This window comes from Phalangium opilio, unplaced genomic scaffold (genome assembly GCF_054372755.1).
Source record: "Phalangium opilio isolate 3A_F unplaced genomic scaffold, DU_Popi_V2 ptg000019l_1, whole genome shotgun sequence".
Classification (NCBI taxonomy): Eukaryota; Metazoa; Arthropoda; class Arachnida; order Opiliones; family Phalangiidae; genus Phalangium; species Phalangium opilio.
The window spans coordinates 8,256,382-8,280,265 of NW_028324152.1; the positions used below are offsets into that span (position 1 = coordinate 8,256,382).

The 23,884-nt window shown below is 41.0% G+C and overlaps 5 non-coding genes and 13 pseudogenes across 5 annotated transcripts; 12 read left to right on the forward strand and 6 right to left on the reverse strand.

The window, feature by feature from the left end:
- Positions 1–1,447: 1,447 nt before the first annotated feature.
- Positions 1,448–1,565, forward strand: LOC149701624 (5S ribosomal RNA; annotated as a pseudogene).
- A 378-nt stretch (positions 1,566–1,943) lies between these two features.
- On the reverse strand, positions 1,944–2,062 carry LOC149701625 (5S ribosomal RNA; annotated as a pseudogene).
- A 135-nt stretch (positions 2,063–2,197) lies between these two features.
- On the reverse strand, positions 2,198–2,316 carry LOC149701626 (5S ribosomal RNA). Its single transcript, XR_016382151.1, has one exon. It is a non-coding gene; the product is annotated as a 5S ribosomal RNA (ribosomal RNA).
- Positions 2,317–2,450: 134 nt separating this feature from the next.
- Positions 2,451–2,569, reverse strand: LOC149701627 (5S ribosomal RNA; annotated as a pseudogene).
- A 585-nt stretch (positions 2,570–3,154) lies between these two features.
- On the reverse strand, positions 3,155–3,273 carry LOC149701628 (5S ribosomal RNA; annotated as a pseudogene).
- Positions 3,274–3,394: 121 nt separating this feature from the next.
- LOC149701629 (5S ribosomal RNA) lies at positions 3,395–3,513 on the reverse strand (annotated as a pseudogene).
- Positions 3,514–3,648: 135 nt separating this feature from the next.
- LOC149701630 (5S ribosomal RNA) lies at positions 3,649–3,767 on the reverse strand (annotated as a pseudogene).
- Positions 3,768–4,259: 492 nt separating this feature from the next.
- On the forward strand, positions 4,260–4,332 carry TRNAN-GUU (transfer RNA asparagine (anticodon GUU)). The gene has a single exon. It is a non-coding gene; the product is annotated as a tRNA-Asn (tRNA).
- A 462-nt stretch (positions 4,333–4,794) lies between these two features.
- On the forward strand, positions 4,795–4,913 carry LOC149701632 (5S ribosomal RNA). Its single transcript, XR_016382379.1, has one exon. It is a non-coding gene; the product is annotated as a 5S ribosomal RNA (ribosomal RNA).
- A 347-nt stretch (positions 4,914–5,260) lies between these two features.
- Positions 5,261–5,379, forward strand: LOC149701633 (5S ribosomal RNA). Its single transcript, XR_016382235.1, has one exon. It is a non-coding gene; the product is annotated as a 5S ribosomal RNA (ribosomal RNA).
- Positions 5,380–6,698: 1,319 nt separating this feature from the next.
- Positions 6,699–6,771, forward strand: TRNAK-UUU (transfer RNA lysine (anticodon UUU)). The gene has a single exon. It is a non-coding gene; the product is annotated as a tRNA-Lys (tRNA).
- Positions 6,772–16,601: 9,830 nt separating this feature from the next.
- LOC149701635 (5S ribosomal RNA) lies at positions 16,602–16,704 on the forward strand (annotated as a pseudogene).
- A 123-nt stretch (positions 16,705–16,827) lies between these two features.
- On the forward strand, positions 16,828–16,946 carry LOC149701636 (5S ribosomal RNA; annotated as a pseudogene).
- Positions 16,947–17,308: 362 nt separating this feature from the next.
- LOC149701637 (5S ribosomal RNA) lies at positions 17,309–17,427 on the forward strand (annotated as a pseudogene).
- A 138-nt stretch (positions 17,428–17,565) lies between these two features.
- On the forward strand, positions 17,566–17,684 carry LOC149701638 (5S ribosomal RNA; annotated as a pseudogene).
- A 133-nt stretch (positions 17,685–17,817) lies between these two features.
- LOC149701639 (5S ribosomal RNA) lies at positions 17,818–17,920 on the forward strand (annotated as a pseudogene).
- Positions 17,921–18,503: 583 nt separating this feature from the next.
- LOC149701640 (5S ribosomal RNA) lies at positions 18,504–18,622 on the forward strand (annotated as a pseudogene).
- A 360-nt stretch (positions 18,623–18,982) lies between these two features.
- On the forward strand, positions 18,983–19,101 carry LOC149701641 (5S ribosomal RNA; annotated as a pseudogene).
- The last annotated feature ends 4,783 nt before the right edge of the window (positions 19,102–23,884 follow it).

Below are 23,884 nucleotides of genomic sequence, written 5' to 3' on the forward strand. Positions count from 1 at the left end.
CCGAACGCGCTAAACATAGCGCCACGGAAGCCCAAAAGTTAAATGCTCGTCAGGTATTGTGTAAAAACCTTGACTTTTTACGTCACATCTGAGACCTCACAACACCGCTCCCGGATGGGCTCGAACCACCAACCTATTGGTTAACAGCCGAACGCGCTAACCATTGCGCCACGGAAGCCCAAAAGTTAAATGCTCGTCAGGTATTGTGTAAAAACCTTGACTTTTTACGTCAAATCTGAGACCTCAAAACACCGCTCCCGGATGGGGTCGAACCACCAACCTATTGGTTAACAGCCGAACGCGCTAACCATTGCGCCACGGAAGCCTAAAAATTAAATGGTCGTCATTTATTGTGCAAAAACTTTGGCTTTCTACGTTACATTTGAGATCCCACAACACCGCTCCCGGGTGGGCTCGAACCACCAACCTATTGGTTAACAGCCGAACGCGCTAACTATTGAGCCACGGAAGCTCAGAAATTAAATGGTTGTCAGGTATTGTGGAAAAACTTTGGCTTTCTACGTTACATTTGAGATCACACAACACCGCTCCCGGGTGGGCTCGAACCACCAACCTATTGGTTAACAGCCGAACGCGCTAACCATTGCGCCACGGAAGCCCAAAAGCTAAATGCTCGTCAGGTATTGTGCAAAAAACTTGACTTTTTACGTCACATCTGAGACCTCACAACACCGCTCCCGGATGGGCTCGAACCACCAACCTATTGGTTAACAGCCGAACGCGCTAACCATTGCGCCACGGAAGCCCAAAAGTTAAATGCTCGTCAGGTATTGTGTAAAAACCTTGACTTTTTACGTCAAATCTGAGACCTCAAAACACCGCTCCCGGATGGGGTCGAACCACCAACCTATTGGTTAACAGCCGAACGCGCTAACCATTGCGCCACGGAAGCCCAAAAATTAAATGGTCGTCATTTATTGTGCAAAAACTTTGGCTTTCTACGTTACATTTGAGATCCCACAACACCGCTCCCAAATGGGCTCGAACCACCAACCTATTGGTTAACAGCCGAACGCGCTAACCATTGAGCCACGGAAGCTCAGAAATTAAATGGTTGTCAGGTATTGTGGAAAAACTTTGACGACCATTTCAAGTCTCAGATGTAACGTAAAATGTCAAAGTTTTTCCACAATACCTGAAGAACATTTAATTTTTGGGCTTCCGGGGCGCAATAGTTAGCGCGTTCAGCTGTTAACTGAAAGGTCGGTGGTTCGAGCCCATCCGGGAACGATGGTGTGAAGTTTTAGAACTAACGTAGAAAGTCAAAGCTTTTCATCTTTATCAAACAATAACAAAAAGAAGATATGTTTGTTTTTTCATATCTATTGGAATTTAAAAGAGGAAAAAAATTAAAAAGCCATTGTTTAAAAGATGAAGGTTAATTTGTCTCACTAAATTTAAATTCGAATTATTAACTAGACCTCTCGGCAACGGCCATATCACGCTGAGAACACCGGTTCTCGTCCGATCGCCGACGTTAGCAGCGTCGAGCGCAGTCAATACTTGGGAGGGAGACCACTTAGGAACACTGCGTGCCATTGGCTTTTTCACATTTTTTCTCCTGTTTTAAATTCCAATAGATATGGAAAAAGCAAAATATTTTCTTTTTGTTATTGTTTTATAAAGATGAAGGTTAAATAAATTCAAATTATTAAATAGCACTCTCGGCAACGGCCATATCACGCTGAAAAACCGGTTAAGCAGCGTGGAGTACTGACTGCTCGACGCTGCTTAATTATGGTGATCGGACGAGAACCGGTGTTTTCAGGGTGATATGGCCGTTGCCGAGAGTGCTAGTTAATAATTCGAATTTAAATTAAGTGATATAAATTAACCTTCATCATTTTAAAACAATAACATAAAGAAAATATGTTTGCTTTTTTCATATCTATTGGAATTTAAAAGAGGAAGAAAAGTTAAAAAGCCAACGGCACGCAGTGTTCCTAAGTGGTCTCCCTCCCAAGTACTGACTGCGCTCGACGCTGTTTATCTTCGGTGATCGGACGAGAACCTTTGTTTTCAGCGTGATATGGCCGTTGCCGAGAGTGCTAGTTAATAATTCGAATTTAAATTAAGTGAGACAAATTAACCTTCATCTTTTTAAAACAATAACAAAAGAAAATATGTTTGCTTTTTTCATATCTATTGGAATTTAAAAGAGGAAAAAAATTGAAAAAGCCAACGGCGCGCAGTGTTCCTAAGTGGTCTCCCTCCCAAGTACTGACTGCGCTCGACGCTGCTTAACTTCGGTGATCGGACGAGAACCGGTGTTTTCAGCGTGATATGGCCGTTGCCCAAAGTGCTAGTTATAATCAGAATTTAAATTAAGTGAGACAAATTAACCTTCATCGTTTTAAAACAATAACAAAAGAAAATATGTTTGCTTTATTCATATCTATTGGAATTTAAAAGACGAAGAAAAGTGAAAAACCCAACGGCACGCAGTGTTCCTAATCGGTCTCTCTCCCAAGTACTGACTGCGCTCGACGCTGCTTAACTTCGGTGATCGGACGAGAACCTTTGTTTTCAGCGTGATATGGCCGTTGCCGAGAGTGCTATTTAATAATTTGAATTTAATTAACCTTCATTTTTATAAAACAATAACAAAAAGAAGATATGTTTGTTTTTTTCATATCTGGTGGAATTTAAAAGAGGAAATAAAAGTGACAAAGCCAACGGCACGCAGTGTTTTCAAGTACTGACTGCGCTCGACGCTGCTTAACTTCGGTGATCGGACGAAAACGGGTGTTTTCAGCGTGATATGGCCGTTGCCGAGAGTGCTATTTAATAATTTGAATTTAATAAACATTCATCTTTATAAAACAATAACAAAAAGAAGATATGTTTGCTTTTTTCATATCTGGTGGAATTTAAAAGAGGAAACAAAAGTGACAAAGCCAACGGCACGCAGTGTTCCCAAGTACTGACTGCGTTCGACGCTGCTTAACTTCGGTGATCGGGCGAGAACCGGTGTTTTCAGCGTGATATGGCTGTTGCCGAGAGTGCTAGTTAATAATTCGAATTTAAATTAAGTGAGATAAATTAACCTTCATCTTTTTAAAACAATAGCAAAAGAAAATATGTTTGCTTTTTTCATATCTATTGGAATTTAAAAGAGGAAGAAAAGTGAAAAAGCCAACGGCACGCAGTGTTCCTAAGTTGTCTCCCTCCCAAGTACTTACTGCGCTCGACGCTGCTTAACTTCGGTGATCGGACGAGAACCCCTGTTTTCAGCGTGATATGGCCGTTGCCGAGAGTGCTATTTAATAATTTGAATTTAATTAACCTTCATTTTTATAAAACAATAACAAAAAGAAGATATGTTTGCTTTTTTCAAATCTATTGGAATTTAAATGACGAATAAAAGTGAAAAACCCAACGGCACGCAGTGTTCCTAATTGGTCTCCCTCCAAAGTACTGACAGCGCTCGACGCTGCTTAACTTCGGTGATCGGACGAGAACGGGTGTTTTCAGCGTGATATGGCCGTTGCCGAGATTGGTAGTTAATAATTCGAATTTAAAATAAGTGAAACCAATTAACCTTCATCTTTTTAAAACAATAACAAAAGAAAATATGTTTGCTTTTTTCAAATCTATTGGAATTTAAAAGACGAATAAAAGTGAAAAACCCAACGGCACGCAGTGTTCCTAATTGGTCTCCCTCCAAAGTACTGACAGCGCTCGACGCTGCTTAACATCGGTGATCGGACGAGAAAGGGTGTTTTCAGCGTGATATGGCCGTTGCCGAGAGTGCTATTTAATAATTTGAATTTAATTAACATTCATCTTTATAAAACAATAACAAAAAGAAGATATGTTTGCTTTTTTCATATCTGGTGGAATTTAAAAGAGAAAACAAAAGTGACAAAGCCAACGGCACGCAGTGTTCCCAAGTACTGACTGCGCTCGACGCTGTTTATCTTCGGTGATCGGACGAGAACCTTTGTTTTCAGCGTGATATGGCCGTTGCCGAGAGTGCTAGTTAATAATTCGAATTTAAATTAAGTGACACAAATTAACCATCTTTTTAAAACAATAACATAAAAAGCCAAAGTTTTTCCACAATACCTGACGACCATTTAATTTTTGGGCTTCCGTGGCTCAATGGTTAGCGCATTCGGCTGTTAACCAATAGGTTGGTGGTTCGAGCCCACCCGGGAGCGGTGTTGTGAGGTTCTCAGATGTGACGTAAAAAGTCAAAGTTTTTCCACAATACCTGACGACAATTTCATTTCTGAGCTTCCGTGGCGCAATGGTTAGCGCGTTCGGCTGTTAACCGAAAGGTTGGTGGTTCGAGCCCACCCGGGAGCGGTGTTGTGAAGTCTCAAATGTAACGTAAAAAGCCAAAGTTTTTCCACAATACCGGACGACCATTTAATTTTTGGGCTTCCGTGGCTCAATGGTTAGCGCGTTCTTCTTTTAAATTCCACCAGATATGAAAAAAGCAAACATATTTTCTTTTTGTTATTGTTTTATAAAGATGAAGGTTAATTAAGGTTTGTAAAGTCATGCTTTACAAAAGATATTAAACTATATCCATGTATTTGCAAAACTTTATTTAAATTTTAATATATATTATTTTTTTTGTGGTTATTCTCTTTTAATGTTCTTTATCTAATTTTGTTGTCCAATTGTCGTTAATCTTAAGAAATTTAAGGAGGGCAATAAGTCGCTTGAAGACTTGGTCCCTCCTCATGAGGTTTTGTACTAAACTATGCCAAATAAACTTTGAAACTTTGAAACTTTAAATTCAAATTATTAACTATCACTCTCGACAACGGCCATATCACGCTGAAAACACCGGTTCTCGTCCGATCACCGAAGTTAAGCAGCGTCGAGCGCAGTCAGTACTTGGGAGGGAGACGACTTAGGAACACTGCGTGCCGTTGGCTTTTTCCTTTTTGATTCCTCTTATAAATTCCACCAGATATGAAAAAAGCAAACATATCTTCTTTTTTTATTGATTTATAAACATGAAGGTTAATTAAATTGAAAATTATTAACTAGCACTCTCGTCAACGCCCATATGACGCTGAAAACACCGGTTCTCGTCCGATCACCGAAGTTTAGCAGCGTCGAGCGCAGTCAGTACTTGAAAACACTGCGTGACGTTGGCTTATTCACTTTTATTTCCTCTTTGAAATTCCACCAGATATGAAAAAAGCAAACATATCTTCTTTTTGATATTGTTTTATAATGATGAAGGTTAATTAAATTCAAATGATTAACTATGACTCTCGGCAACGGCCATATCACGCTGAGAACACCGGTTCTCGTCCGATCACCGAAGTTAAGCAGCGTCGAGCGCAGTCAGTACTTGGGTAGGAGACCACTTAGGAACACTGCGTGCCGTTGGCTTTTTTCACTTTTTTTTCCTCTTTTAAATTCCAATAGATATGAAAAAAGCAAACATATTTTCTTTTTGTTTTTGTTTTAAAAAGATGAAGGTTAATTTGTCTCACTTAATTTAAATTCGAATTATTAACCAGCACTCTCGGCAACGGCCACATCACGCTGAAATCACCGGTTTTCGTCCGATCACCGAAGTTAAGCAGCGTCGAGCGCATACAGTACTTGGGAATACTGCGTGCCGCTGGCTTTTTCACTTTTGTTTTTTTTCCACAATACCTGATGACCATTTAATTTTTGGGCTTCCGTGGCGCAATGGTTAGCGCGTTCGGCTGTTAACCGAAAGGTTGGTGGTTCGAGCCTACCCGGGAGCGGTGTTGTGAAATCTCACGTGTAACGTAAAAATCCAAAGTTTTTCAACAATGCCTGACGAACATTTAATCTTTGGGCTATTGTTGCGCAATGGTTAACGCCGTCGGCTGTTAAACGAAAGGTTGGTGGTTCGAGCCCATCCGGGAGCGGTGTTGTGAGGTCTTAGATGTAACGTAAAAAGTCAAAGTTTTTCCACAATACCTGACGACAATTTCATTTCTGAGCTTCCTTGGCTCCATGATTAGCGTGTTCGGATGTTAACCAAAAGGTTGGTGGTTCGAGCCCACCCGGGAGCGGTGTTGTGAAGTCTCAAATGTAACGTAAAAAGCCAAAGTTTTTCCACAATACCTGACGACCATTTCATTTCTGAGCTTCCGTGGCGCAATGGTTAGCGCGTTCGGCTGTTAACCGAAAGGTTGGTGGTTCGAGCCCATCCGGGAGCGGTGTTGTGCGGTCTTAGATGTAACGTAAAATTCAGAGTTTTTTAAAAATAACTGACGAACATTTAATTTTTGGGCTTCCGTGGCGCAATGGTTAGAGCGTTCAGCTGTTATTCAAAAGGTTTGTGGTTCGAGCCCATCCGGGAGCGGTTTTGTGAAGTCTCAAATGTGACGTAAAAAGTCAAAGTTTTTCCACAATACCTGACGACCATTTCATTTCTGAGCTTCATTGGCTCAATGGTTAGCGCGTTCTTCTGTTAACCAATAGGTTGGTGGTTCGAGCCCACCCGGGAGCGGTGTTGTGGGATCTCAAACGTAATGTAAAATGCCTAAGTTTTTCCACAATACCTGACGACCATTTAATTTTTGGGCTTCCGTGGCGCAATGGTTAGCGCGTTCGGCTGTTAACTGAAAGGTTGGTGGTTCGAGACCATCCGGGAGCGGTGTTGTGAGGTCTCAGATGTGACGTAAAAAGTCAAAGTTTTTCACAATACCTGACTACCATTTCATTTCTGAGCTTCCGTGGCGCAATGGTTAGCGCGTTCGGCTTTTAACCGAAAGGTTGGTGGTTCGAGCCCATCCGGGAGCGGTGTTGTAAAATCTCACGTGTACCGTAAAAATCCAAAGTTTTTCCACAATACCTGACGAACATTTAATCTTTGGGCTTCCGTTGCGCAATGGTTAACGCCGTCGGCTGTTAACCGAAAGGTTGGTGGTTCGAGCCCATCCGGGAGCGGTGTTGTGAGGTCTTAGATGTAACGTAAAATTCACAGTTTTTTAAAAATAACTGACGAACATTTAATTTTTGGGCTTCCGTGGCGCAATGGTTAGAGCGTTCAGCTGTTATTCAAAAGGTTTGTGGTTCGAGCCCATCCGGGAGCGGTGTTGTGAAGTCTCAAATGTGACGTAAAAAGTCAAAGTTTTTCCACAATACCTGACGACCATTTCATTTCTGAGCTTCCTTGGCTCAATGGTTAGCGCGTTCTTCTGTTAACCAATACGTTGGTGGTTCGAGCCCACCCGGGAGCGGTGTTGTGGGATCTCAAACGTAATGTAAAATGCCAAAGTTTTTCCACAATACCTGACGACCATTTAATTTTTGGGCTTCCGTGGCGCAATGGTTAGCGCGTTCGGCTGTTAACTGAAAGGTTGGTGGTTCGAGACCATCCGGGAGCGGTGTTGTGAGGTCTCAGATGTGACGTAAAAAGTCAAAGTTTTTCCACAATACCTGACGACCATTTAATTTTTGAGCTTCCGTGGCGCAATGGTTAGCGCGTTCGGCTGTTAACCGAAAGGTTGGTGGTTCGAGCCCATCCGGGAGCGGTGTTGTGAGGTCTCAGATGTGACGTAAAAAGTCAAAGTTTTTCCACAATACCTGACGACCATTTCATTTCTGAGCTTCCGTGGCGCAATGGTTTGCGCGTTCGGCTGTTAACCGAAAGGTTGGTGGTTCGAGCCCACCCGGGAGCGGTGTTGTAAAATCTCACGTGTAACGTAAAAATCCAAAGTTTTTCCACAATACCTGACGAACATTTAATCTTTGGGCTTCCGTTGCGCAATGGTTAACGCCGTCGGCTGTTAACCGAAAGGTTGGTGGTTCGAGCCCATCCGGGAGCGGTGTTGTGAGGTCTTAGATGTAACGTAAAATTCACAGTTTTTTAAAAATAACTGACGAACATTTAATTTTTGGGCTTCCGTGGCGCAATGGTTAGAGCGTTCAGCTGTTATTCAAAAGGTTTGTGGTTCGAGCCCATCCGGGAGCGGTGTTGTGAAGTCTCAAATGTGACGTAAAAAGTCAAAGTTTTTCCACAATACCTAACGACCATTTCATTTCTGAGCTTCCTTGGCTCAATGGTTAGCGCGTTCTTCTGTTAACCAATAGGTTGGTGGATCGAGCCCACCCGGGAGCGGTGTTGTGGGATCTCAAACGTAATGTAAAATGCCAAAGTTTTTCCACAATACCTGACGACCATTTAATTTTTGGGCTTCCGTGGCGCAATGGTTAGCGCGTTCGGCTGTTAACTGAAAGGTTGGTGGTTCGAGACCATCCGGGAGCGGTGTTGTGAGGTCTCAGATGTGACGTAAAAAGTCAAAGTTTTTCCACAATACCTGACGACCATTTAATTTTTGAGCTTCCGTGGCGCAATGGTTAGCGCGTTCGGCTGTTAACCGAAAGGTTGGTGGTTCGAGCCCATCCGGGAGCGGTGTTGTGAGGTCTCAGATGGGACGTAAAAAGTCAAAGTTTTTCCACAATACCTGACGACCATTTCATTTCTGAGCTTCCGTGGCGCAATGGTTTGCGCGTTCGGCTGTTAACCGAAAGGCTGGTGGTTCGAGCCCACCCGGGAGCGGTGTTGTAAAATCTCACCTGTAACGTAAAAATCCAAAGTTTTTCCACAATACCTGACGAACATTTAATCTTTGGGCTTCCGTTGCGCAATGGTTAACGCCGTCGGCTGTTAACCGAAAGGTTGGTGGTTCGAGCCCATCCGGGAGCGGTGTTGTGAGGTCTTAGATGTAACGTAAAATTCACAGTTTTTTAAAAATAACTGACGAACATTTAATTTTTGGGCTTCCGTGGCGCAATGGTTAGAGCGTTCAGCTGTTATTCAAAAGGTTTGTGGTTCGAGCCCATCCGGGAGCGGTGTTGTGAAGTCTCAAATGTGACGTAAAAAGTCAAAGTTTTTCCACAATACCTGACGACCATTTCATTTCTGAGCTTCCTTGGCTCAATGGTTAGCGCGTTCTTCTGTTAACCAATAGGTTGGTGGTTCGAGCCCACCCGGGAGCGGTGTTGTGGGATCTCAAACGTAATGTAAAATGCCTAAGTTTTTCCACAATACCTGACGACCATTTAATTTTTGGGCTTCCGTGGCGCAATGGTTAGCGCGTTCGGCTGTTAACTGAAAGGTTGGTGGTTCGAGACCATCCGGGAGCGGTGTTGTGAGGTCTCAGATGTGACGTAAAAAGTCAAAGTTTTTTCACAATACCTGACTACCATTTCATTTCTGAGCTTCCGTGGCGCAATGGTTAGCGCGTTCGGCTGTTAACCGAAAGGTTGGTGGTTCGAGCCCATCCGGGAGCGGTGTTGTAAAATCTCACGTGTACCGTAAAAATCCAAAGTTTTTCCACAATACCTGACGAACATTTAATCTTTGGGCTTCCGTTGCGCAATGGTTAACGCCGTCGGCTGTTAACCGAAAGGTTGGTGGTTCGAGCCCATCCGGGAGCGGTGTTGTGAGGTCTTAGATGTAACGTAAAATTCACAGTTTTTTAAAAATAACTGACGAACATTTAATTTTTGGGCTTCCGTGGCGCAATGGTTAGAGCGTTCAGCTGTTATTCAAAAGGTTTGTGGTTCGAGCCCATCCGGGAGCGGTGTTGTGAAGTCTCAAATGTGACGTAAAAAGTCAAAGTTTTTCCACAATACCTGACGACAATTTCATTTCTGAGCTTCCTTGGCTCAATGGTTAGCGCGTTCTTCTGTAAACCAATAGGTTGGTGGTTCGAGCCCACCCGGGAGCGGTGTTGTGGGATCTCAAACGTAATGTAAAATGCCAAAGTTTTTCCACAATACCTGACGACCATTTAATTTTTGGGCTTCCGTGGCGCAATGGTTAGCGCGTTCGGCTGTTAACTGAAAGGTTGGTGGTTCGAGACCATCCGGGAGCGGTGTTGTGAGGTCTCAGATGTGACGTAAAAAGTCAAAGTTTTTCCACAATACCTGACGACCATTTAATTTTTGAGCTTCCGTGGCGCAATGGTTAGCGCGTTCGACTGTTAACCGAAAGGTTGGTGGTTCGAGCCCATCCGGGAGCGGTGTTGTGAGGTCTCAGATGTGACGTAAAAAGTCAAAGTTTTTCCACAATACCTGACGACCATTTCATTTCTGAGCTTCCGTGGCGCAATGGTTTGCGCGTTCGGCTGTTAACCGAAAGGTTGGTGGTTCGAGCCCACCCGGGAGCGGTGTTGTAAAATCTCACGTGTAACGTAAAAATCCAAAGTTTTTCCACAATACCTGACGAACATTTAATCTTTGGGCTTCCGTTGCGCAATGGTTAACGCCGTCGGCTGTTAACCGAAAGGTTGGTGGTTCGAGCCCATCCGGGAGCGGTGTTGTGAGGTCTTAGATGTAACGTAAAATTCACAGTTTTTTAAAAATAACTGACGAACATTTAATTTTTGGGCTTCCGTGGCGCAATGGTTAGAGCGTTCAGCTGTTATTCAAAAGGTTTGTGGTTCGAGCCCATCCGGGAGCGGTGTTGTGAAGTCTCAAATGTGACGTAAAAAGTCAAAGTTTTTCCACAATACCTGACGACCATTTCATTTCTGAGCTTCCTTGTTTCAATGGTTAGCGCGTTCTTCTGTTAACCAATAGGTTGGTGGTTCGAGCCCACCCGGGAGCGGTGTTGTGGGATCTCAAACGTAATGTAAAATGCCAAAGTTTTTCCACAATACCTGACGACCATTTAATTTTTGGGCTTCCGTAGCGCAATGGTTAGCGCGTTCGGCTGTTAACTGAAAGGTTGGTGGTTCGAGACCATCCGGGAGCGGTGTTGTGAGGTCTCAGATGTGACGTAAAAAGTCAAAGTTTTTCCACAATACCTGACGACCATTTAATTTTTGAGCTTCCGTGGCGCAATGGTTAGCGCGTTCGGCTGTTAACCGAAAGGTTGGTGGTTCGAGCCCATCCGGGAGCGGTGTTGTGAGGTCTCAGATGTGACGTAAAAAGTCAAGTTTTTTGCACAATACCTGACGACCATTTCATTTCTGAGCTTCCGTGGCGCAATGGTTTGCGCGTTCGGCTGTTAACCGAAAGGTTGGTGGTTCGAGCCCACCCGGGAGCGGTGTTGTAAAATCTCACGTGTAACGTAAAAATCCAAAGTTTTTCCACAATACCTGACGAACATTTAATCTTTGGGCTTCCGTTGCGCAATGGTTAACGCCGTCGGCTGTTAACCGAAAGGTTGGTGGTTCGAGCCCATCCGGGAGCGGTGTTGTGAGGTCTTAGATGTAACGTAAAATTCAGAGTTTTTTAAAAATAACTGACGAACATTTAATTTTTGGGCTTCCGTGGCGCAATGGTTAGAGCGTTCAGCTGTTATTCAAAAGGTTTGTGGTTCGAGCCCATCCGGGAGCGGTGTTGTGAAGTCTCAAATGTGACGTAAAAAGTCAAAGTTTTTCCACAATACCTGACGACCATTTCATTTCTGAGCTTCCTTGGCTCAATGGTTAGCGCGTTCTTCTGTTAACCAATAGGTTGGTGGTTCGAGCCCACCCGGGAGCGGTGTTGTGGGATCTCAAACGTAATGTAAAATGCCAAAGTTTTTCCACAATACCTGACGACCATTTAATTTTTGGGCTTCCGTGGCGCAATGGTTAGCGCGTTCGGCTGTTAACTGAAAGGTTGGTGGTTCGAGACCATCCGGGAGCGGTGTTGTGAGGTCTCAGATGTGACGTAAAAAGTCAAAGTTTTTCTACAATACCTGACGACCATATAATTTTTGAGCTTCCGTGGCGCAATGGTTAGCGCGTTCGGCTGTTAACCGAAAGGTTGGTGGTTCGAGCCCATCCGGGAGCGGTGTTGTGAGGTCTCAGATGTGACGTAAAAAGTCAAAGTTTTTCCACAATAACTGACGACCATTTAATTTTTGAGCTTCCGTGGCGCAATGGTTAGCGCGTTCGGCTGTTAACCGAAAGGTTGGTGGTTCGACCCCATCCGGGAGCGGTGTTGTGGTATCTCAAATGTAACGTAAAAAGCCAAAGTTTTTCCACAATACCTGACGACCATTTAATTTTTGAGCTTCCGTGGCGCAATGGTTAGCGCGTTCGGCTGTTAACCGAAAGGTTGGTGGTTCGAGCCCATCCGGGAGCGGTGTTGTGAAGTCTCAAATGTGACGTAAAAAGTCAAAGTTTTTCCACAATACCTGACGACCATTTCATTTCTGAGCTTCCTTGGCTCAATGGTTAGCGCGTTCTTCTGTTAACCAATAGGTTGGTGGTTCGAGCCCACCCGGGAGCGGTGTTGTGGGATCTCAAACGTAATGTAAAATGCCAAAGTTTTTCCACAATACCTGATGACCATATAATTTTTGGGCTTCCGTGGCGCACTGGTTAGCGCGCTCAGCTGTTATCCAAAAGGCTGGTGGTTCGAGCCCACCCGGGAGCGGTGATGTGGTGTCTCAGATATAACGTAAAAAGTCAGAGTTTTTCCACAATACCTGACGAACATTTAATTTTTGGGCTTCCGTGGCGCAATGGTTAGCGCGTTCAGCTGTTAACCGAAAGGTTGGTGGTTCGAGCCCACCCGGGAGCTGTGTTGTAAGATCTCAAATGTAACGTAAAAACCCAAAGTTTTTCCACAGTACCTGACGACCATTTAATTTTTGGGCTTCCGTGGCGCAATGGTTAGCGCGTTCGGCTGTTAACCGAAAAATTGGTGGTTCGAGCCCATCCGGGAGCGGTGTTGTGAGGTCTCTGATGTGACGTAAAATGTCAAAACTTTTCCACAATACGTGACAACCATTTAATTTCTGAGCTTCCGTGGCTCAATAGTTAGCGCGTTCGGCTGTTAACCAATAGGTTTGTGGTTCGAGCCCACCAGGGAGCGGTGTTGTGGTATCTCAAATGTAACGTAAAAAGCCAAAGTTTTTCCACAATACCTGACGACCATATAATTTTTGGGCTTCCGTGGCGCACTGGTTAGCGCGCTCAGCTGTTATTCAAAAGGCTTGTGGTTCGAGCCCACCCGGGAGCGGTGTTGTGAGGTCTCTAGTGTAACGTAAAAAGTCAGAGTTTTTCCACAATACCTGACGAACATTTAGTTTCTGAGCTTCCGTGGCTCCATAGTTAGCGCGTTCGGATGTTAACCAAAAGGTTGGTGGTTCCAGCCCACCCGGGAGCGGTGTTGTGAAGTCTCAAATGTAACGTAAAAAACCAAAGTTTTTCCACAATACCTAACGACCATTTAATTTTTGGGCTTCCGTGACGCAAGGGTTAGCGCGTTCGGCTGTTAACCGAAAGGCTGGTGGTTCGAGCCCAAATACATTAAACTAAATTCTGGAGGCTCGTAACTCTGGTTCTACCAGAGATACGGGGATGTAAATAATGTGACCTTGACACAAATGTTCGGATAATTATAAAAAAAACTTCGCGGTTTCGAACCTGTCGCCTTCCGAGAGTGAGGCGGATGCGATAACCGCTACACTAAAGATATGTTATTATTTTTAATCGAAAGAACAGGGTCAAGTAATTAAGTAATACGTGAACAAACAAACCCCTCCATAGAAAATACATTAGACTATTCTTTGCAGGCTCGTAACTCTGTTTCTACTGGAGATACGGGGATGTCCTTTGAGTATGTTATAGTCCAATTTGTCCCCCATCTAACCATACTAAAAACATTGAGCTACGACAAACAGCAGTCGAGTAATTAAGCTAATCGTAAACAAACAAACCCCTCCATAGGAAATGCATTAGACTATACTTTGCAGGCCCATAACTCTGTGTCTACTAGAGATACGGGGATGTCCTTAGGATATGTTGTAGTCCAAATTGTCCCCCATCTAACCTTACTAAAAACTTTGGGCTACGACAAACAGGGGCCGAGTACTTAAGCAAAACGTAACGAAACAACCCCCTCCATAGGAAATGCATTAGACTATACTTTGCAGGCTCGTAAATCTGTTTCTACTGGAGATACGGGGATGTCCTTTGAGTATGTTATAGTCCAATATGTCTCCCATCTAACCATACTAAAAATATTGAGCTACGACCAACAGGGGCCGAGTCATTAAGCTAAACGTAAACAAACAACCCGTCCATAGGAAATGCAGTAGACTATATTTTGCAGGCCCATAACTCTGTGTCTACTAGAGATACGGGGATGTCCTTAGGATATGTTATAGTCCTAATTGTCCCCCATCTAATTATACTAAAAACATTGAGCTTCGACAAACATTGGCCGAGATATTAAGCAAAATGTTCGTCAACTTTGGTATCGTCTCACTTATTTTTATTATGTTACTTATGATTTTTGCACTAAACTTTGGAGGCTCATAACTCTTGTTCTACAAGAGATACTGGGATCTCCTTTGGATATGTTATAGTACTCTTTGCTCCCCATACAAGGATTCTTTAAACTTGAGGCTACCTCAATATCGTCGTCAACTTATTTTTTGTCTCACTTATTGTTAGAAGGTTACTTTTGATTTTTGAAAATAAACTTTGCAGGCTCGTAACTCTGGTTCTACCAGAGATACGGGGATGTAAATAATGTGACCTTGACACAAATGTTCGGATAATTATAAAGGTCTTTGCATGTTCCAAGCAAAAAAAAAACTTCGCGGTTTCGAACCTGTGGCCTTCCGAGAGTGAGGCGGATGCGATAACCGCTACACTAAAGATATGTTATTATTTTTAATCGAAAGAACAGGGTCAAGTAATTAAGCAATACGTGAACAAACAAACCCCTCCATAGAAAATGCATTAGACTATACTTTGCAGGCTCGTAACTCTGTTTCTACTGGAGATACGGGGATGTCCTTTGAGTATGTTATAGTCCAATTTGTCCCCCATCTAACCATACTAAAAACATTGAGCTACGACAAACAGCAGTCGAGTAATTAAGCTAATCGTAAACAAACAAACCCCTCCATAGGTAATGCATTAGACTATACTTTGCAGGCCCATAACTCTGTGTCTACTAGAGATACGGGGATGTCCTTAGGATATGTTATAGTCCAAATTGTCCCCCATCTAACCATACTAAAAACTTTGGGCTACGACAAACAGGGGCCGAGTACTTAAGCAAAACGTAACGAAACACACCCCCTGCATAGGAAATGCATTAGACTATAGTTTGCAGGCTCGTAACTCTGTTTCTATTGGAGATACGGGGATGTCCTTTGAGTTTGTCGTAGCTCAATGTTTTTAGTATGGTTAGATGGGGGACAATTTGGACTATAACATATCCTAAGGACATCCCCGTATCTCTAGTAGACACAGAGTTATGGGCCTGCAAAATATAGTCTACTGCATTTCCTATGGACGGGTTGTTTGTTTACGTTTAGCTTAATTACTCGGCTCCTGTTGGTCGTAGCTCAATGTTTTTAGAATGGTTAGATGGGGGACAAATTGGACTATAACATATTCAAAGGACATCACCGTATCTCCAGTAGAAACAGAGTTACGAGCCTGCAAAGTATAGTCTAATGCATTTTCTATGGAGGGGTTTGTTTGTTCACGTATTGCTTAATTACTTGACCCTGTTCTTTCGATTAAAAATAATAACATATCTTTAGTGTAGCGGTTATCGCATCCGCCTCACTCTCGGAAGGCCACAGGTTCGAAACCGCGAAGTTTTTTATTTGCTTGGAACATGCAAAGACCTTTATAATTATCCGAACATTTGTGTCAAGGTCACATTATTTACATCCCCGTATCTCTGGTAGAACCAGAGTTACGAGCCTGCAAAGTTTATTTTCAAAAATCAAAAGTAACCTTCTAACAATAAGTGAGACAAAAAATAAGTTGACGACGATATTGAGGTAGCCTCAAGTTTAAAGTATCCTTGTATGGGGAGCAAAGAGTACTATAACATATCCAAAGGAGATTCCAGTATCTCTTGTAGAACAAGAGTTATGAGCCTCCAAAGTTTAGTGCAAAAATCATAAGTAACATAATAAAAATAAGTGAGACGATACCAAAGTTGACGAACATTTTGCTTAATATCTCGGCCAATGTTTGTCGTAGCTCAATGTTTTTAGTATGGCGACCACTTAGGAACACTGCGTGCCGTTAGCTTTTTCACTTTTTTTTCCTCTTTTAAATTCCAATAGATATTAAAAAAGCAATCATATTTTCTTTTTTTTATTGTTTTAAAAAGATGAAGGTTAATTTGTCTCACTTAATTTAAATTCGAATTATTATCTAGCACTCTCGGCAACGGCCATATCACGCTGAGAACAACGGTTCTCGTCCGATCGCCGACGTTAGCAGCGTCGAGCGCAGTCAGTACTTGGAAATACTGCGTGCCGTTGGCTTTTTCACTTTTGTTTCCTCTTTTAAATTCCACCCGATATGACAAAAGCAAACATATCTTCTTTTTGTTATTGTTTTATAAAGATGAAAGTTAATTAAATTAAAATTATTAACCAGCACTCTCGGCAACGGCCATATCACGCTGAATACAGCGGTTCTCGTCCGATAACCGATGTTAAGCAGCGTCGAGCGCAGTCACAACTTGGGAGGGAGACCACTTAGGAACACTGCGTTCCGTTGGGTTTTTCACTTTTTTTCCTCTTTTAAATTTTAATAGATATGAAAAAAGCAAACATGTTTTTTTTTGTTATTGTTTTAAAATTATGAAGGTTAATTTGTCTCACTTAATTTAAATACGAATTATTAACTAGCACTCTCGGCAACGGCCATATCACGCTGAAAACACCGGTTCTCGTGCGATCACCGAAGTTAAGCAGCGTCGAACGCATACAGTACTTGGGAATACTGCGTGCCGTTGGCTTTTTCACTTTTGTTTCCTCTTTCAAATTCCACCAGATATGAAAAAAAGCAAACATATCTTCTTTCTGTTATTGTTTTATAAAGATGAAAGTTAATTTAAATCAAATTATTAACTAGAACTATCGGCAACGGCCATAACACGCTGAATACACCGGTTCTCGTACGATAACCGAAGTTAAGCAGCGTCGTGCGCAGTCAGTATTTGGGAGGGCGACCACTTAGGAACACTGCGTGCCGTTAGCTTTTTCACTTTTTTTTTCCTCTTTTAAATTCCAATAGATATGAAAAAAGCAAACATATTTTCTTTTTGTTATTGTTTTAAAAAGATGAAGGTTAATTTGTCTCACTTAATTTAAATTCGAATTATTATCTAGCACTCTCGGCAACGGCCATATCACGCTGAGAACAACGGTTCTCGTCCGATCGCCGACGTTAGCAGCGTCGAGCGCAGTCAGTACTTGGGAATACTGCGTGCCGTTGGCTTTTTCACTTTTGTTTCCTCTTTTAAATTCCACCCGATATGACAAAAGCAAACATATCTTCTTTTTGTTATTGTTTTATAAAGATGAAAGTTAATTAAATTAAAATTATTAACCAGCACTCTCGGCAACGGCCATATCACGCTGAATACAGCGGTTCTCGTCCGATAACCGATGTTAAGCAGCGTCGAGCGCAGTCACTACTTGGGAGGGAGACCACTTAGGAACACTGCGTGCCGTTGGCTTTTTCACTTTTTTTTTCCTCTTTTAAATTTTAATAGATATGAAAAAAGCAAACATGTTTTCATTTTGTTATTGTTTTAAAATGATGAAGGTTAATTTGTCTCACTTAATTTAAATTCGAATTATTAACTAGCACTCTCGGCAACGACCATATCACGCTGAATACAGGGGTTCTCGTCCGATCACCGAAGTTAAGCAGCGTCGAGCGCAGTCAGTACTTGGGAGGGAGACCACTTAGGAACACTGCGTGCCGTTGGCTTATTCACTTTTTTTCCTCTTTTAAATTTTAATAGATATGAAAAAAGCAAACATGTTTTTTTGTTATTGTTTTAAAATGATGAAGGTTAATTTGTCTCACTTAATTTAAATTCGAATTATTAACTAGCACTCTCGGCAACGGCCATATCACGCTGAAAACACCGGTTCTCGTCCGATCACCGAAGTTAAGCAGCGTCGAGCGCATACAGTACTTGGGAATACTGCGTGCCGTTGGCTTTTTCACTTTTATTTCCTCTTTCAAATTCCACCAGATATGAAAAAAGCAAACATATCTTCTTTTTGTTATTGTTTTATAAAGATGAAAGTTAATTTAATTCAAATTATTAACTAGCACTCTCGGCAACGGCCATATCACGCTGAGAACACCGGTTCTCGTCCGATCGCCGACGTTAGCAGCGTCGAGCGCAGTCAGTACTTGGGAATACTGCGTGCCGTTGGCTTTTTCACTTTTGTTTCCTCTTTTAAATTCCACCCGATATGAAAAAAGCAAACATATTTTCTTTTTGTTAATGTTTTATAAAGATGAAGGTTAATTTGTCTCACTTAACTTAAATTAGAATTTTTAACTAGCACTCTCGGCAACGGCCATATCACGTTGAGAACACCGGTTCTCGTCCGATCGCCCTGGTAGCAGCGTCGAGCGCAGTCAGTACTTGGGAATACTGCGTGCCGTTGGTTTTTCACTTTTGTTTCCTCTTTTAAATTCCACCCGAATTGAAAAAAGCACACATATCTTCTTTTTGTTATTGTTATATAAAGATGAAAGTTAATTTAATTCAAATTATTAACTAGCACTATCGGCAACGGCCATAACACGCTGAATACACCGGTTCTCGTACGATAACCGAAGTTAAGCAGCGTCGAGCGCAGTCAGTACTTGGGAGGGCGACCACTTAGGAACACTGCGTGCCGTTAGCTTTTTCACTTTTTTTTCCTCTTTTAAATTCCAATAGATATGAAAAAAGCAAACATATCTTCTTTTTGTTATTGTTTTAGAAAGATGAGGGTTAATTTGTCTCACTTAATTTAAATTCGAATTTTTAACTAGCACTCTCGGCAACGGCCATATCACGCTGAGAACACCGGTTCTCGTCCGATCGCCGACGTTAGCAGCGTCGAGCGCAGTCAGTACTTGGGAATATTGCGTGCCGTTGGTTTTTCACTTTTGTTTCCTCTTTTAAATTCCACCCGATTTGAAAAAAGCACACATATCTTCATTTTGTTATTGTTTTATAAAGATGAAAGTTAATTAAATTCAAATTATTAACTAGCACTCTCGGCAACGGCCATATCACGCTGAATACACCGGTTCTCGTCCGATAACCGAAGTTAAGCAGCGTCGAGCGCAGTCACTACTTGGGAGGGAGACCACTTAGGAACACTGCGTGCCGTTGGCTTTTTTACTTTTTTTTCCTCTTTTAAATTCCAGTAGATTTGAAAAAAGCAAACTTATTTTCTTTTTGTTATTGTTTTAAAAAGATGATGGTTAATTTGTCTCACTTAATTTAAATTCGAATTATTACCTAGCACTCTCGGCAACGGCCATATCACGCTGAATACACCGGTTCTCGTCCGATAACCGAAGTTAAGCAGCGTCGAGCGCATACAGTACTTGGGAATACTGCGTGCCGTCGGCTTTTTCACTTTTGTTTCCTCTTTCAAATTCCACCAAATATGAAAAAAGCAAACATATCTTCTTTTTTTATTGTTTTATAAAGATGAAAGTTAATTTAATTCAAATTATTAACTAGCACTCTCGAGAAACGGCCATAACACGCTGAATACACCGGTTCTCGTCCGATAACCGAAGTTAAGAAGCGTCGAGCGCAGTCAGTACTTGGGATTGAGACCACTTTGAGTATTTCTTCACTATTTTCAAATATAACCACTGAAACCATTATTTTTATACCTTTTGCTTTAATTCAAGCAAATGTAACGATATTCATTAAAAAAACTGTTAAAATTAAATTTTTCAATAAGAAATCGTTGTCACGGATTTTGTATCTTGAAGAAGAAAAACATGCGATTTTTTCGGTACACTTTTGAATTCATTTCTTTCTGGAGAAATGTTTGACCGAATTCAGCTTAATTCCCTATAAAACACCCATAAAAAGTGATTTCATCTCGATTGAACATAATTAAAAATTTACCTCGATTTTTAATAACATTTTCAAAATCGGCGTTTCACGGCCAAAGAAGCATATTTTGAGTAGTTCTTCTCTATTTTCAAATATATTCATTGAATCCATTATTTTTATACTTTTTGCTTTAATTCAAGCAAATGTAACGATATTCATTCAAAAAACTGTTAAAATTCAATTTTCAATAAGAAATCGTATTCACGGATTTTGTGTCTTGAAGAAGAAAAACATGCGATTTTTTCGGTACTTTTTTGAATGCATTTTTTTCTGGAGAAATTTTTGACCAAATTCAGCTTAATTCCCTATAAAACACTCATTAAAAGTGATTTCATCTCGATTGAACAATAAATAAAAATGTACCTCGATTTTTAATAACTTTTCAAAATCGACGTAACTCGGCCAAAGAAAAACATTTTGAGTATTTCTTCACTATTTTCAAATATAACCACTGAAACCATTATTTTTGTAATTTTTGCGTTAATTCAAGCAAATGTAACGATATTCATTCAACAACCTGTTAAAATTCAATTTTAAATAAGAAATCGTTGTAACGGATTTTGTATCTTGAAGAGAAAAAACATGCGATTTTTTCGGTACACTTTTAAATGCATTTTTTTCTGGAGAAATGTTTGACCGAATTCAGCTTAATTCCCTATAAAACACTCATTAAAAGTGATTTCATCTCGATTGAACAATAATTAAAAATGTACCTCGATTTTTAATAACATTTTCAAAATCGACGTTTCACCGCCAACGAAGCATATTTTGAGTATTTCTTCACTATTTACAAATATATTCACTGAAACCATTATTTTTATACTTTTTGCTTTAATTCAAGCAAATGTAACGATATTCAACCAAAAAACTGTTAAAATTAAATTTTTCAATAAGAAATCGTTGTCACGGATTTTGTATCTTGAAGAAGAAAAACATGCGATTTTTTCGGTACTTTTTTGAATGCATTTTTTTCTGGAGAAATTTTTGACCGAATTCTGTTTAATTCCCTATAAAACACTCATTGAAAGTGATTTCATCTCGATTGAACAATAATTAAAAATTTACCTCGATTTTTAATAACATTTTCAAAATCGACATTTCACGGCCAAAGAAGCATACTTTGAGTATTTCTTCACTATTTTCAAATATGTTCACTGAAACCATTATTTTTATACTTTTTGCTTTAATTCAAGCAAATGTAACGATATTCAATCAAAAAACTGTTAAAATTAAATTTTTCAATAAGAAATCGTTGTCACGGATTTTGTATCTTGAAGAAGAAAAACATGCGATTTTTTCGGTACTTTTTTGAATGCATTTTTTTCTGGAGAAATTTTTGACCGAATTCAGCTTAATTCCCTATAAAACACTCATTAAAAGTGATTTCATCTCGATTGAACAATAAATAAAAATGTACCTCGATTTTTAATAACATTTTCAAAATCGACGTTTCACGGCCAAAGAAGCATATTTTGAGTATTTCTTCACTATTTTCAAATATAACCACTGAAACCATTATTTTTATACTTTTTGCTTTAATTCAAGCAAATGTAACGATATTCATTCAAAAAACTGTTAAAATTCAATTTTTCAATAAGAAATCGTTGTCACGGATTTTGTATCTTGAAGAAGAAAAACATGCGATTTTTTCTAAACTTTTTTGAATGCATTTTTTTCTGGAGAAATTTTTGACCCAATTCAGCTTAATTCCCTATAAAACACTCAATGAAAGTGATTTCATCTCGATTGAACAATAATTAAAAATTTACCTCGATTTTTAATAACATTTTCAAAATCGACATTTCACGGCCAAAGAAGCATACTTTGAGTATTTCTTCACTATTTTCAAATATGTTCACTGAAACCATTATTTTTATACTTTTTGCTTTAATTCAAGCAAATGTAACGATATTCAATCAAAAAACTGTTAAAATTAAATTTTTCAAAAAGAAATCGTTGTCACGGATTTTGTATCTTGAAGAAGAAAAACATGCGATTTTTTCGGTACTTTTTTGAATGCATTTTTTTCTGGAGAAATTTTTGACCGAATTCAGCTTAATTCCCTATAAAACACTCATTAAAAGTGATTTCATCTCGATTGAACAATAATTAAAAATGTACCTCGATTTTTAATAACATTTTCAAAATCGACGTTTCACCGCCAACGAAGCATATTTTGAGTATTTCTTCACTATTTACAAATATATTCACTGAAACCATTATTTTTATACTTTTTGCTTTAATTCAAGCAAATGTAACGATATTCAACCAAAAAACTGTTAAAATTAAATTTTTCAATAAGAAATCGTTGTCACGGATTTTGTATCTTGAAGAAGAAAAACATGCGATTTTTTCGGTACTTTTTTGAATGCATTTTTTTCTGGAGAAATTTTTGACCGAATTCTGTTTAATTCCCTATAAAACACTCATTGAAAGTGATTTCATCTCGATTGAACAATAATTAAAAATTTACCTCGATTTTTAATAACATTTTCAAAATCGTTGAGCCCTCCCGGGAGCGGTGTTGTGACGTCTCAGATGTAACGTAAAATGTCAGAGTTTTTCCACAATCCCTGACGAACATTTAATTTTTTGGCTTCCGTGGCGCAATGGTTAGCGCGTTCGGCTGTTAACCCATAGGGTGGTGGTTCGACCCCATCCGGGAGCGGTGTTGTGAGGTCTCAGATGTGACGTAAAAAATCAAGGTTTTTACATAATACCTGACGAGCGTTTAACTTTTGGGCTTCCGTGGCGCAATGGTTAGCGCGTTCGGCTGTTAACCAATAGGTTGGTGGTTCGAGCCCATCCGGGAGCGGTGTTGTGAGGTCTCAGATGTGACGTAAAAAGTCAAGGTTTTTACACAATACCTGACGAGCATTTAACTTTTGGGCTTCCGTGGCACAATGGTTAGCGCGTTCGGCTGTTAACCAATAGGTTGGTGGTTCGAGCCCATCCGGGAGAGGTGTTGTGAGGTCTCAGATGTGACGTAAAAAGTCAAGGTTTTTACACAATACCTGACGAGCATTTAACTTTTGGGCTTCCGTGGCGCAATGGTTAGCGCGTTCGGCTGTTAACCAATAGGTTGGTGGTTCGACCCCATCCGGGAGCGGTGTTGTGAGGTCTCAGATGTGACGTAAAAAATCAAGGTTTTTACATAATACCTGACGAGCGTTTAACTTTTGGGCTTCCGTGGCGCAATGGTTAGCGCGTTCGGCTGTTAACCAATAGGTTGGTGGTTCGAGCCCATCCGGGAGCGGTGTTGTGTGGTCTCAGATGTGACGTAAAAAGTCAAGGTTTTTACACAATACCTGACGAGCATTTAACTTTTGGGCTTCCGTGGCGCAATGGTTAGCGCGTTCGGCTGTTAACCAATAGGTTGGTGGTTCGAGCCCATCCGGGAGAGGTGTTGTGAGGTCTCAGATGTGACGTAAAAAGTCAAGGTTTTTACACAATACCTGACGAGCATTTAACTTTTGGGCTTCCGTGGCGCAATGGTTAGCGCGTTCGGCTGTTAACCAATAGGTTGGTGGTTCGAGCCCATCCGGGAGCGGTGTTGTGAGGTCTCAGATGTGACGTAAAAAGTCATGGTTTTTGCACAATACCTGACGGGCATTTAGCTTTTGTGCTTCCGTGGCGCAATGGTTAGCGCGTTCGGCTGTTAACCAATAGGTTGGTGGTTCGAGCCCATCCGGGAGCGGTGTTGTGGGATCTCAAATGTAACGTAGAAAGCCAAAGTTTTTCCACAATACGTGACGACCATTTAATTTCTGAGCTTCCGTGGCTCAATGGTTAGCGCGTTCGGCTGTTAACCAATAGGTTGGTGGTTTGAGCCCATCCGGGAGCGGTGTTGTCAGGTCTCAGAAGTGACGTAAAAAGTCAAGGTTTTTCCACAATAACTGACGAACATTTAATTTTTGGGCTTCCTTGGCGCAATGGTTAGCGCGTTCAGGTGTTAACCTAAAGGTTGGTGGTTCGAGCCCATCCGGGAGCGGTGTTGTGACGTCTCAGATGTAACGTAAAATGTCAGAGCTTTTCCACAATA